The sequence below is a fragment of the Nelumbo nucifera genome, chromosome 4, assembly GCF_055504915.1.
Source record: "Nelumbo nucifera cultivar China Antique chromosome 4, China Antique-T2T, whole genome shotgun sequence".
Lineage (NCBI taxonomy): Eukaryota > Viridiplantae > Streptophyta > Magnoliopsida > Proteales > Nelumbonaceae > Nelumbo > Nelumbo nucifera.
Window position 1 is genome coordinate 59,428,811 of NC_142652.1, and position 14,379 is coordinate 59,443,189.

Sequence of the window (14,379 nt, forward strand, 5' to 3'; positions counted from 1 at the left end):
CGATCATCGGTGTCAAGAACCCTAAGCCTATAGGATCGAGGGATGTAGTACTTCTTAGCCAGGGTCTTCACCTACTCGAAATCGAGGATACTATCCTGCTCTGAGCGTGGAAGGTGTTCTATGGTCACCCGTTGGGCTGAGCTCGAGGACCTCCTCGCCTTCGACCACGTCAAGTGACCCCGAAAACCCGTCTGCCTCCCCAGGCCCCGTAGATCTGGCACTCTCATTGGGAAAGTTACCACCCCTTGGCTGCTTTTAGTGCCTACAGAGGCAATCCTCTCCCTCAGCACCTCGACCTCGGGCCTCGGAACTGGGACCTCGGGCTCACTTAACGCATTTCCACTACTACTAGCAGCTGATTGACTTCAGAAGGAGCTTGCTCCCAAAGGATCTGGGAGTGCATAGCACTCTGGGTCGGAGTCTAACAAAGACATAGCTGAAGAAGGGTTCTTTACCTAAGGGTACGAGGTATGCGGAAGTCTAAAGAAAACTAGAAGGAAAGCTGAGGACTCTGAAAAACTAGAGTGCTTGGAAGAAAATGGTGGGGATGAACACGATTAAGTCCCCTATTTAAAGAAAAACACACGGCCCAAATCGCCTCCAATCCAATGGCAATGGAGCGACTGCCTCCACGGCCTAGTCGAGCAACTAACATGCATCACTCACCTCAGGAAGATGAAATGATGTCGGGTGAGCCGACTAGTCCGCTCGCCGCGTCAGCTGGTCTGCCCAGTGACTCTGAATAGGAAAAAGCGCAACCCAGCCAGCCCGGTGCCCATCTCGCATACAGATACGATGTATCACCCCGTCTTGCACACGGTCCTCACCTGGAGCCCATCTCGGGTACGGATCCAACCCGACAATGTGAGAACTCATAGTGTGCATGGTCTGCACCTGCCACCGAAAGCCGTTCCCCACACGGACTACGACTTATCCGCAGCGAGACCCGTCCTACACACGGTGAAGCCACGACCGCCTGTCACCAAGTGTTACCCTCGGCGACCCCATCCAAGGTAGCAAGCACCCCTTACACCCATATCTAGTATAGACTTGAACTTGCGAACACCAAAGCCAAGGCCTCTAGGGAGCAAAAATCTCCACGGCATCCCACGAAGAAAAGAGCGAAGACCAAGTTGATGCCACCACAACAAGGAGAACCCTTCAACGCCTTCCAGTGAAGACAAGACATCCTCTTCGGTCGAGGCTGAGGCCTTTGTCGAAAAGACCCACCGGTGCCTCCCTGTAGAGATGACTCACTCTCTTCGGACGAAACCGAGGTCCTTAGCTTAGACTTCCACCACAGCCTTGAGAGTGGAGGGAAAATGATGCAAGCGCACATGGCTCGAACCAATAGCATGCACGCACGTAACAGACGATGATGCTCAGGGCGGGCCCAATGAAGGTGCATGTAGAATAGAGATCAACGTGTAGAACGGAGCCAATGGTGCGGCCGCATGCGGCAGCCTTGGATGGCCATGCTCCTTAAGGCCAGACTGCATCCTAGCCGTTCGAGCCCACCTACCTCCAGGCAGCCTCAAGTATAAATAGGGGGCAACCCTTTCCAGGTAAACATCTAGACTCTGGACTACTAAGAGCTTTACAACTTCTCGTGTGACCTCGTCTGACCACTCCTTACTCAGGCCTCATCCACCTCCTACTACCCCCGTACTAACTTGACCGTCGGAGTCTCCACCTCAGGTTAGCACCTGAGGCCTCTGACGTCCTCTCTCTCTCTCTCTCTCTCTCTCTCTCTTCATAGGTCCGACTTACCAACCCTTGGCCACAACAGACCTCGGACTCTTCATCCAGCCCTCTGCCAGAAGCGAAATTACCTTGTTTCCCTCAGCCCATCCTAGGCTGCAACAGGAGCATTGTTCTAGTAATTGGTAAAGATATAAGAAGCAAGAATAACAACTAGAAATAAAACAACGAATATTTGGATTGTAGTCATCCTTTCAATAGCTAACTTATGTGATTGTGACCGTTTTATAAACTCCCACTGTCTCTAACAATTAGCTACTTCTCTCTCCAAGTTTAAATACATTCCAAAATATTTTCCCTATTGTTCATTGGTGATGTAATCTCATTGGAATACCCTGAAGGAATTGCCCACTAGAAAACTTTCCATTTTCCATCAATATTAGCATGGTTTGCATTTGACAGGTTTGCCTACATGTGTGCCAATACATGTAGTAACCTCTGGTTGCCAAACAAGTTTGGTTGGTTACTAAAGACTTAGTTATGGTTCTTAGTAACCTAAATGGTTCTGTCAGAGATTAGTGGAACCTTGTTTCCAGTAATGAAGGTGGGGGATCAATTAGTTGCCCTTATAGAATGGAAAAGAAATGTGGCTCCTCCCATTATTATTGAGAGATCACGAAATTGCTGGGAGGAGATCCAAATTAGTGAGGAAAGGGATGTGATTGATTAGAGGAGAAGAGAAATTATTCCTATTAGTTGGTCAAGTCCTAGATTTGAGGTCATTAAAGTCAACTTTGATGCCTCTTGTATTAATTGGAACTGTTCGGTAGCTTGTATAGCTAGAGACCATATGGGCCGAATATTGGACTTCAAGGCTTATAAATTAGGCATTTCTACTGTCAATGTGGCAGAGGCATGGGCTGCGTGGGAAGCCCACAATGTTGCTCTTAACTTTCCTAACAGGTCCATTATCATTGAGGGGTGATTCTAAGCTCTTGATCGACTGTCTGAAGAGTGCTACAAACCCCCCGTAGAGAGTGAAGCCGATTATTGATGGCTGTAGGTTGCTGTTTGAGAGGCTTCAAGGAATGGTGGATTACCGGCATGTCTTCAGAGAGGGGAATATGGCTGCAGATTGGCTTGCTAATCATGCACATTCTAATGAAGTCTGCAATAGTTCCATTCCTAGGGATTTAATTGATATCTGCTGTTGTGACTTTTGGGGACGTGCTACCCCCCCGTTTTGTGTAGCCCCTTTTGGTTCTATAAAAATATACAAGTATTTACATTTACATATAGTTTTAATAATAGTAAATTTTTAAACAAGAATGTTTCATTAATACATACTTCAAGTTTATTAGGGCAGCTATAGAATATCTTCTCAAGTTGGGAGTTTCAGATATTTGAATGATGCGTTTCTTTCTACAATAACAATACTTTGTATCATTCTTCAAATTGCCATGGAAAGGAGTTCCACTAGTCAATTGGGTACTCATACTTGTTGAATAACATATCCAACAAAACATATGAAACAATTTCATGGATAAGTGATACTAGTGCAAATGTTTTACAACACTAGATAGAACCCACAGATCAAGAAGGACTAATGAACAACTATCACAAGACAAAAACAACCACCGTATCCAAGCAATGCAGTTATTGAGCTCAGCATTACAAAATGTACCCCAACATGGTGTGTGGTTATCCCGCCAAATAAAAGACAGTTTAGGGCAACATGGACTTGATGATACTAAAATGTATAACATTAACATAGACATTAAAACTTACATTATGTTTGGTTTGAAGGAAAAAGGTAGGGAAAGACAGAGAAACCTATACAAGATTTGTAAAGTTTTCCTTACCTTTTCTTGCATTTTCCTTCAAACCAAACATAGCCTTAAGAAAAGATATAGGATCATTCAATTGAATATGGGTTATTTTCCAACCACTATATACAATCCACATTTTCACTACCTACTACATGCCAACTATTTACCACATTTCTAATGAAAAGAATTGCCATCCATCAATCAAATTGGATATCCCCAACCTTCCATTCACTTCATGGCTTTTCCACTCATTATCTATTAATTGGATATTTCATTTATGTTGTTTAATGTTGTCTTCCTTTCCTATGTTAACAAATGAGAATTGGGATTACTAGGAAGTGTCATTAATTAGTTATCTTCTTTAGCCATTCCCTAGTCTCCATGACAAATCTTGTGACCGTTTTCCACCTTCCACTGTAAATTTAGATGTATTCTAGCCCATATACAATACAAATAATGTTTACTACCAAATACAATATTACATTAGATTTTAACGCTCATTTCATAATTGGCATGGGGAAAAAAGAAATTCTATTCACCGAAACCATAGTCAACCTAATCGCAATGAGGAAAATAGATGATTAGGTATTAGACATTACCAAAAATATGACCTCAATTGGGTCCATACTCCTATATCTTTCAATACATTCAACACAATAAGCAGTAAACTAGATGCACTTTCTATACTGAAGAAAATTTTACATGAAAGAAAAACCCTAACACAATACACAAAGAAAATAGACAACTAAGAAGAATTCACTTGATCAAATTCATCGTTGAGGGCTTTGATCTTATACAAATTCAACACAAAGCACTAACCACTCGTTAAACCCAAAGCTAGTATACAAACAAAATCAACACACTAAATAAAATTTATAAAAAGAACATTGATCAACTCACCTTACACTCTAGACATAACCCAAAATATATAAGGTGCAAGCGCTGGTGATATTAGGGGTGAGCAAAAAAATCGAAAAATCCGATTGAACCGAACCAAAAAATCAGTTAACCGAACCAACTGGTATACATATATTTCTATATATTTTATATATATTTATGTATATTATATATTTTTTATATATTATATTATAATAAATATGCATTATATAAAAATATATTATTTATTATTTAAAATATAATATTTTTTTATTTTTTTATTATATATATTTTTATAATATATATTGTAAAAACTAAAAAACCGAAAAACCGATGAATTGAACTGATGGTTAACCGACTGGTTTCAGTTCGGTTCCGGTTACCAATTTTCCAAAAGCCGGTACTACTAGTTTGGTTCAAAAAAATGCCCCACAGTTCATCGGACCGTGAACACCCCTAGGTGATGAGCAAAAAAACTGAAAAATCTGATTGAACCGAACCAAAAAATCAGTTAACCGAACCGACTAGTATACATTATTTCTATATTTTTATATATTTATGCATATTATATATTTTTTATATATTATATTATAATAAATATGCATTATATACAAATACATTATTTATTATTTAAAACATAATATTTTATATATATTAATAATTTTTTATTATATTTATAATATATATTATAAAAACTAAAAAACCAAAAAACCGATGAATCGAACCGATGGTTAACCGACTGATTTCGATTCGATTCCAGTTACCAATTTTTCAAAAGCTGGTTCGGTTCAAAAAAATGCCCCACGGTTCATCGGACCGTAAACACCCATAGGTGATATTTCCGAGACCAATGAATGGACTATGGTAGACGAACGACAATGAAGATAAACCGATGAATGGACTATGGTAGAATGTTGGCTTAGAATTTCAATAAAACAAGAACTCGGTTGATGATGCCCAAAATGATGGAAGTACATCAGAACTTGAACTTGAATGGAGTGAGTAGGGACTAGTTCTTTGGGATTGCACAAAACGAAGCCCAATCTAACATTAGGTTTGGATTTGGAGGGAAGAAGAGCTTGGGTTGGGGAGATATATTAAAAAGAGGGAAAATAAGGCTAATGTGTTGAGGGTCATCCACTTGGGTGGAGCTCAAACAAATTAAAATTCTATCTACGGGTCCGCAGTCCAATGAAATGATTAAGTACAGTCCTCCCAAGCATAATAGATTTTGCACAGGAGGTTTCTATAAATTCCCCTTTATTTTAGTTAGTTGGTTTTTCTTTAGTTGACGGTGTTAATTTGCTTCTTGATTTTCCGTGATTTAGTGACCTAACTCTCTAGCTTTTCTTATCCTTGGAAGACTGTCCTTGCTCTATTAGCCGGTTTGGTGTTGGATCAAGCCTAAAAGAGATATTGGTAATTAACCATGATTTTCGTGTTCGTTCGTGGGTATATTGGGTTCTAATAAGGGGTAATTTGGCCCTTCAATGATTTTGTGCCAAGTGGCATTTCTGAACCGTTGTATAACACCTTAATGCCATATAGGCAGTGATATGTCCTTATCAGGTCACTCGGAACCACTTCAGGCACACCTCGGACGCCTCGAGAGAATAGTGCAAGCGCCCAACATCACCTTTGCTAGGGCCGAGGAAGACATAGCCTTACACGCTGTACGAACCTCAGTGGAGCATGCTAGAGACCTCGATAGGAGGGCCGACCTCTTGTCGAGTACTCACCAACCTGACCAAGGTCCGAGGTGGCGACCTACGTGGCGTGGCGATCAACTTCCGCTATGTGCGAGTTATCATCTTTGATTCCTCTAGGACCACATCGCCTGACTAATAGAAACGAGTTTTGTGCCACTCGCTTCAAAGATAATTGATTAAGCCTTATCGCTATCCTCTAAATCTACCATCGAGGATGGTAAGCTGATAAAGCACGTTCCTCGGGAGATCTTAGATGCGCTACATGAGACCAATAACTATATAAAGGCACCTCCTTCTCCTATAGAAAGTGCTGTTAGACAATTGTATGCCCTTAGCTCCAATCAGAATGATATACATTATGAATTTATTGTAAATGAATAAAGTACATATTTGATTCATGTTCCTGTGGTGTGTTTCTGTGTAATACCCTTAAACTGGATATTTATGAGACTCATGTTAGTTTAGAATGTTCACAGCCGTTGGATAAGTCTGGAGAGATTTATCCTGCCAAAGCTGACACTGGTGTGCTGCCAATTGTTGGGGTGGCCTGTATCAGCCACCAGGGTGAGACCCAAGGCACATGCAGTGTAGGATTAATTGAATCTTTGAACATGACCAGATTTCTAGTATTGCCTTGGACCTTGGAGATTGATGGGAAAAACTGGAAAGTTACACCTGACCCCTAGACTCGATTATGATGCTGCACTAGGTGTTGGATTGGGCTGTCTTTGATATGCCAATCAATGAGATCCTTAGCGGGGGTCAAAACCTGGGTACGTTGGGACAGTCCGAGAATTCATCTGACTGGGTGATCATAGTGACAGATCAGCCCCTTTGTCGGACAAAGGTAATGATCGGGATGCACTCTCTCTGATGGGAACCAAGACTACCGGCAGCTGATTTCAATTGTTGAGATTTGTTTTGCAAAATATATTTTATATGAGATATAAAAGTATATATATGTTATGGTTTCCAAACGTTTGCAAAAGGTTTTAATTCCCGGGATCCATGTGAGTAGAGAGTGCAACACTGTTCCTTGCAGCCGAGGGAGATGTCATCTCTTGTCGGGCAGTGTTTGATCATTATGGGCTAAGAGGTTAAGTGTAAGACCATTAAGGGTAATACCTGATGGGCTAATCTTGCATCTGCCCACAGTCCCTAGGTGTTACAAGGTGGCTTGGCCCAATGACCACTTAGGGTAAGTGTTGGGCCCATAGAGCCCATGTGATGGGTTTCAGGGGGTGCACTGTCCATAACAGTGTATTCCGCCAGACCCATGTGGCTGATGTGTAGATCAATGTTTGGGTCCCATGCTATACAAGGAAGCCCAACTGGGCAGCAGTTTGGAATGCTAAGTGAGCACATAACCTTAATGGGCCTAAAGCCCATTTTGAACTGAGCTGATTTGATCAGTTAAATAAGGGGCGAATTCTGAGATTAGATTAGCAGATAGGATGGGGTCTTAACCCCATCCACTCAGAGAGTCTAGATCTGAATGTGATTCAGATCTGGAAACCTCCTAAAAAGATTATGAGAAGGCTGATCTAATCAGTAGATAAGATAAGGGTTTACCCTTTTCACTTAAAGGGAATTCTGATCCAAATATGATTTGGATCAGCAACTCCTAATGGGATTAGGAGCTGATCCTTTTAAGGTTATAAAAGGAGGAGGGGGCAGAATCCTTTTGACACACAACACATCCTGTCTTCAGAGCTCAAATCATAGAAGAGAGAATTCAGCATCACTGCGCTAAATCTCTCTTGTCGCCGCCATATCTGCCAGTTCGATCTCCTCTTGTCAGTAGGAGTGATCAAGATTGGATCTTGATATCAGTCCTTTGTGAAAGGGCTGATTGGAAGTAGTGCTCACGTGTCGTCCAGCTGATTCTTGCAAAGGATCTGGTTCTTTTAAAGAACGCTACTGATCCTGCTCCATCCTGCACTGTGCCATCTTCAGTGGGAGCAGTTTTTGGTTCCTTCCTTGGGCGTGAACACCTCCATTGGGAGATACTATTTCTCTATATCAGGTATATCCCTCTCCTATTGCTTTTTGCTCAGATCTGGTTCAATTCTTTGTTCAAGATTCATCATTGAAAAATATGATTTTTCTAAAATAGGGAATATGATTCCCAGTAGGATGGAGAGAAATTTTGGAAATTCGTGCATTCTATTCTGCAAGATTTGGGCATCCATACGATGGATATCTCATCCCTTCAGTGGTATCAGAGCCATGGTTCAAGTCTTGAACCGAATTGGATCAAATCTGAACCTACGCAAATGAGTAGAAGGCGTTCTACCCGATTTGCGCAGTTATAAGGTTTTGCTGGAAAATTTGTTTCCAATTGATGGGCGATTAATCTGAAATTAAATTTTATAAATCTGATCATTATTTAGAATTGTTCTTTATAATTTTCTTGATTTATGGGCTGTTCGTACACATGGAGATCGAAATCTTGATTGGGGCAAGGAACCTGTGATTTTGCAGTTTCTTGATTATTTTATTACATTTGGTCTGTAAAATAATTTTTTTTTTATTTTTTAGATTGAATGTATAGGCATTCGATCTGATGTAATATTAATAGAAATTAGGTTTTCTATTTATTTTATTTTGGATCGAAGATGGCGACGCAAGGAATGAGATTTCGCAGATGGGAAAATCGCTATCTACGATTCACAATTTATGAAACTACAAACTATGATCTAACATCCGTTTTGCAGGATGGATTGTGCGAACAGCCCTATCTGACTGATTCTTGTTTTTCTTTTATCAGTATTTAATTTCAGATTAATTTCTTGAATTAAATCTTTAATTAAAGATCAAACCCTAGACCCATTCGAACCTGATTGGTCCAAACTAGTTGAACCGAATCTAGGGCTCGATCAAGGCTGAATGTCAGCCCTAATTCTCCCACTAATGGGCCAGAGGATTGATAATTAATTGAATGTTTAATTTTGCCCAACCTGTAAAGGCCTAGTTTTAAATTGTTAAAACTGCTAAAATCCCACTTCGTAGATTAAGCTATATGGGCCGAATTGATCAACCCTATTTTCGGCCCATATACCTAGATAATATTAATGGTTAATATTATGGGCTTTAAAATGGGCTTTATAGATATTAATTGATTGGATCAATTCTTCCCTGCATGTGATGTATGGATGTGTGATGTGCTACGTTCATGGGCCATAAGTACTTGGCCCATGCTGATTCGATAGTGGCTCTTGCGCACACCATGGCTGAATGCACATCATTGCCATGGTGTCCTTGCTGGTCATTGGATGACCTCCCTCAGTGGTGGGCCCCACACCTCCAGAAGAGGAAACGTGGGAGCCACTTTGGTTGGAACTAAATCAAACTAGGGCATATTTTTCTGTCCCCTCCAGCAAATATGAGTGCATGTGATAGGGAGATTCATACGATGAACTCTCTAAAGGCCTTCCATCATTAGCATGAGGATGGGTCCTTCAGTAATGAGGAAACGCACTAGAAAATGGGTTATCCATTTGCTATTGGGCTTGTCTGAGTGTTTCATAAGATGATAGGGGCGTCATAAACCGATGTGGGAGGGGCTTCACCAGAAAATGGGAACTCTCTCACGATACCTTGGCATTCACAAATATGATGGGTGAGCACTCACTGGACAGAAAAGTTTACCTGAAAACGGCTCTGAACCTTGTTTGACAGAGGCCAAAGGGAAAACTCATATGATGAGTGGATATGATCCTTCACAGAAAGGTGGTGGGGTTTTGTAGCTGAAACAGTTGGCTCCATGCACCCTATATGGTTTCCCACATTTCCAGAGACAAGTCGTAGTCTCTGTCACTGAGATGGGAGGGAAATCTCAGAGATGAACAAATGGAAATGGAACATAGATTAAAAGCCATATCTATGTAATGAACATGAATCAAGTTAGGTTGTGGACTAATGTTTGTTGTTTTATCAGAAAATGGCAAACGGACAATTTGCAAAGCTTCTTGACGACAACAAGCTTAAGGGCCCGAATTATGCCGATTGGTACCATAACCTCATGTTGGTCTTAACATCTGAAAAATTGGATAAGGTAGTCAAAAATCCTGCCCTGGAGCGTCCAAGTGGCAGGGTTTTGAGGCCAGAAGGAGGGAATTCCAAGATTGGGAGGATAAAAACTCCCTAGCCCGCTGCTAGGTAATTGCCTCCCTAGACAATCCAATACAGAGGCAGTTCGATCAGATCGAACTAGCCAAGGACATATTGGATAGTTTAAAGACAATGTACGAAGAGCAGAATCGTTCTACTTGGCAGAAGGTCTTGAAACAGTTCAAGACCGCTCAGATGTCCAAGGGGCAATAGGTTCACAACCATTGTCTTCGGATGATGGGTTATATCAACGAGCTTGAAGCCCTTGGATCCAGGCTAGATCTTGGCACGCAAGTGGATGCAATCCTTAACTCTTTACCTTCTTCCTTCAATCCGTTCATAATGAATTACAATATGAACAAGCTGAAGTTCAGCGTCCAAGAACTCAACAACATGTTGTAGAGGGCTGAGGATTTAATTAAGAATGATGAGCCTGTGGCTATGCTTACTGAAGTTAGCAAATCGGGCAAGAAAAAGAGAAAGGCAAAGAAGCCTTAGAAGAAAGCTGCCAAACCCAAGAAGCAGAAGAAAGACAAGACATCGGATGCGTGTCACTTCTGCAAACAGACTAGCCACTGGAAGAAGAATTGTCCTCAGTACCTGGAATCCAAGAAAGGTAATTTCGAATCTTGTGTCATAGAAACCAATTTATTGGTGGCTTCTGTGTCCTGGTGTATTGACTCCGGGGCTTCAACTCATGCGTGTAACTCACTGCAGGGGTTCAAGGTAAGCAGAAGGCTGAATGAAGGTGAAGTGACGCTCTTCTTGGGGACTTCTGCAACTGTTGCAGCTACGTCGATAGGAACCGTAGAATTACTTTTTAGAGAAGGATCCATTGTACTTAAACATTGTCTTTTTGTGCAAAATTTAAGAAAAATCTTATTTATGTCTCAAAACTGTGTGCGGATGGATATTCTGTCTTTTTCAGTAATACAATTACTATTAAAAGAAACAATAAACTCATCGCACACGGGGAACTAGAGAACGGTCTCTATGTTCTACATCCTTCTCTAGAAACTAACATAGTCAAAACTACGTCGACTGATATCCCCAAGAAAAGAGTACGTGATATAGTTAATCCCACGTGCCTGTGGCATTACCGACTTGGCCATATCGGTATTGACTGAATCACAAGACTGGTAAAGGATGGTCCTTTGAATTTTCTAACTGTAAAAGATCTTTCCACTTGTGAGCCTTACCTTCAGGGTAAGATGACAAAGAGGCCATTTAACGGTAAGCCGGAAAGATGTACAGGCATGCTTGACCTTATACATACTGATGTATGTGGTGCCCTGAGTGTTAGGACTCGTAACCAACACGTGTACTTTATTACATTTACCGATGATTATTCTCGGTATGGTTACGTGTACTTAATGAGACACAAGTCTGAATCCTTTGAAAAGTTCAAAGAGTTCAGACAATTAGTCGAGAAACAGTTAGGGAGAGAAATTAAGACCCTTCGATCGGATCGAGGTGGCGAGTATCTCTCTGACGAATTCAGGGACTATTTGAAGGTCAACAGGATAGTATCCCAATTGGCTCCTCATGCTATACCACAACTTAACGGTGTTTCAAAGAGGAGGAATAGGACCTTATTGGATATGGTCCGGTCACTTCTCGTCCATTCAGAGTTACCCACATCCTTTTGGGGACACGCATTGGAGATTGCAATATACGTGTTGAACCGGGTTCCAACCAAATCAGTTCCGAAGACTCCCTATGAGCTTTGGACCGGAAAGAAACCAAGTGTATGACACTTGAAGATTTGGAGTTGTCCGGCACACGTTAAAAGAACGAGTCCGGACAAATTGGAATCCAAGACTAGCCGTTGCCAATTTGTAGGCTACCCAAAAGGCTCTGTGGGTTACCTATTTTATGACCCAAGTGAGCAGAAGGTGTTCTGCAGTCGAAATGCACAATTCTTGGAAAATGATTACATCTTGAACAATCATTGTCAGGAAATTGTTCTTGATGAGGAGAGCTCAAATGTAGTGGGAGGTATCCCACAAGTTCCAGGTAGGGACCAACCTAGAAGATCTACTCGGGTATCCAGGCCACCAGTCCGTTTTGGTTATGACCAAGATAGTTACCTGGTGGAAGCCTTGACTAGTGAGGAGGATTCCATGACTTATGCGAAAGCTATGTTGGGCATAGACTCCCTTAAGTGGGTAGATGCCATGAGAGCTGAGATGGACTCAATGGAGACCAATGGAGTCTGGACTCTAGTAGATCCGCCCCCCGGGGTAACAGAAATTGGTTGCAAATGGATCTATAAGAGGAAGAAGGGCCCCGATGGTAGGGTTGAGACCTACAAAGCTTGTTTGGTGGCGAAAGGGTACACTCAGAAAGAGGGCATCGATTATGAGGAAACCTTTTTCGCCTGTGGCCATGCTTAAATCCATTAGGATCTTGGTAGTTGTAGCAACATACCATAACTACGATATTTGGCAAATGGATGCCAAAACTGCGTTCCTGAATGGAGATCTTAATGAACATATCTATATGCAGCAGCCGCAAGGCTTCATAGCTACGGGCCAGGAACACATGGTATATAAACTAAATAGATCCATATATGGACTTAAGCAAGCTTCTAGGAGTTGGAACATCCGATTTGACTCTACTGTCAAAATGTTTGACTTTGAGCAAAATCCGGATGAGCCCTGCGTTTACAGGAAGACCAGTGGGGACAATGTTACGTTCTTGGTTCTGTATGTAGACGACATTCTACTCATTGGGATTGATGTAGGAATGTTGACTACGGTGAAAGTATGGCTTTCACAGCAATTCTTCATAAAAGATCTTGGAGAAACCTCCTATATACTAGGTCTTCGACTCTATAAGATAGATCGAAGCGGATAATAGGATTATCCCAATTTGCTTACATTGATAAAATTGTCAAGAGATACAGCATGGAGAACTCCAAGAAGGGAAATGTTCCTTTTAGGCACGGAGTCACTCTCTCCAAAAAGATGTCTCCCAAGACCTCTGAGAAGATTGAGAGCATGAAGGACGTTCCCTATGCCTCAGCCGTAGGGAGCATCACGTATGCCATGTTGTGCACTCGTCCTGACATTGCTCAGGCAGTGAGTGCGGTAAGTAGATTTCAGGCCAACCCAAGGCAGGAGCACTGGACTATTGTGAAAATCATACTTAAGTACCTTCGAAGGACAAAGGAGTTTTGTCTGGTATTCGATGGTAGCTCACAACAGATCCAGGGGTATACTGATGTCGATTTCCAATCTGATCCGAATGATAGAAAGACTACATCTAGATATGTTTTCATAATAGGATTGTGTGTTGTTTGTTGGAAAAGGAGCAAATAGGGGTCCATGGCAAACTCCACAATCGAAGCCGAATACATTGTCGCAAGTGAAGGTGCCAAGGAAGCCGCGTGAATGAAGAAGTTCGTTCACGAATTGGAAGTAGTTCCATCCAGCACATCACCCATCCCATTGTTGTGTGACAATAATGGAGCGATTGCTCAGGCTAAGGAGCCATGGGCCCACTCGAAGTCAAAGCACATTGAAAGGAAGTACCATGTACTGCGGGAGATTGTTGGTAGAGGGGACGTCCTGATTCAGAAGATAGCGTCAGCGGAGAATGTAGCAGACCCATTAACTAAGCCACTAACACAGAAAGTGTTTGAGAAACACGTGGAAAGTATGAGACTCCGGCTTGTACCAGATTGGACCTAAGTGCAAGTGGGAGCTGTTAGACAGTTGTATGCCCTTAGCTCCAATCAAAATGATGTACATTATGAATTTATTGTAAATGAATAAAGTACATATTTGATTCATGTTCTTGTGGTGTGTTTCTGTGTAATAACCTTAAACTGGACACTTATGAAACTCATGTTAGTTTAGAATGTTTACAGCCGTTGGATAAGTTTGGGGAGATTTATCCTGCCAAGGCTGACACTGGTGTGCTGCCAATTGTTGGGGTGGTCTGTCTCATCCGTCAAGGTGAGACCCAAGGCACATGCAGTGTAGAATTAATTGAATCTTTGAACCATACCAGATTTTCAGTATTGCCCTGGACCTTGGAGATTGATGGGCAAAACTGGAAAGTTACACCTGACCCTAAACTCGGTTATGATGCTGCACTAGGTGTCAGATTGGGTTGTCTTTGATATGCCAATCAGGGAGATCGTT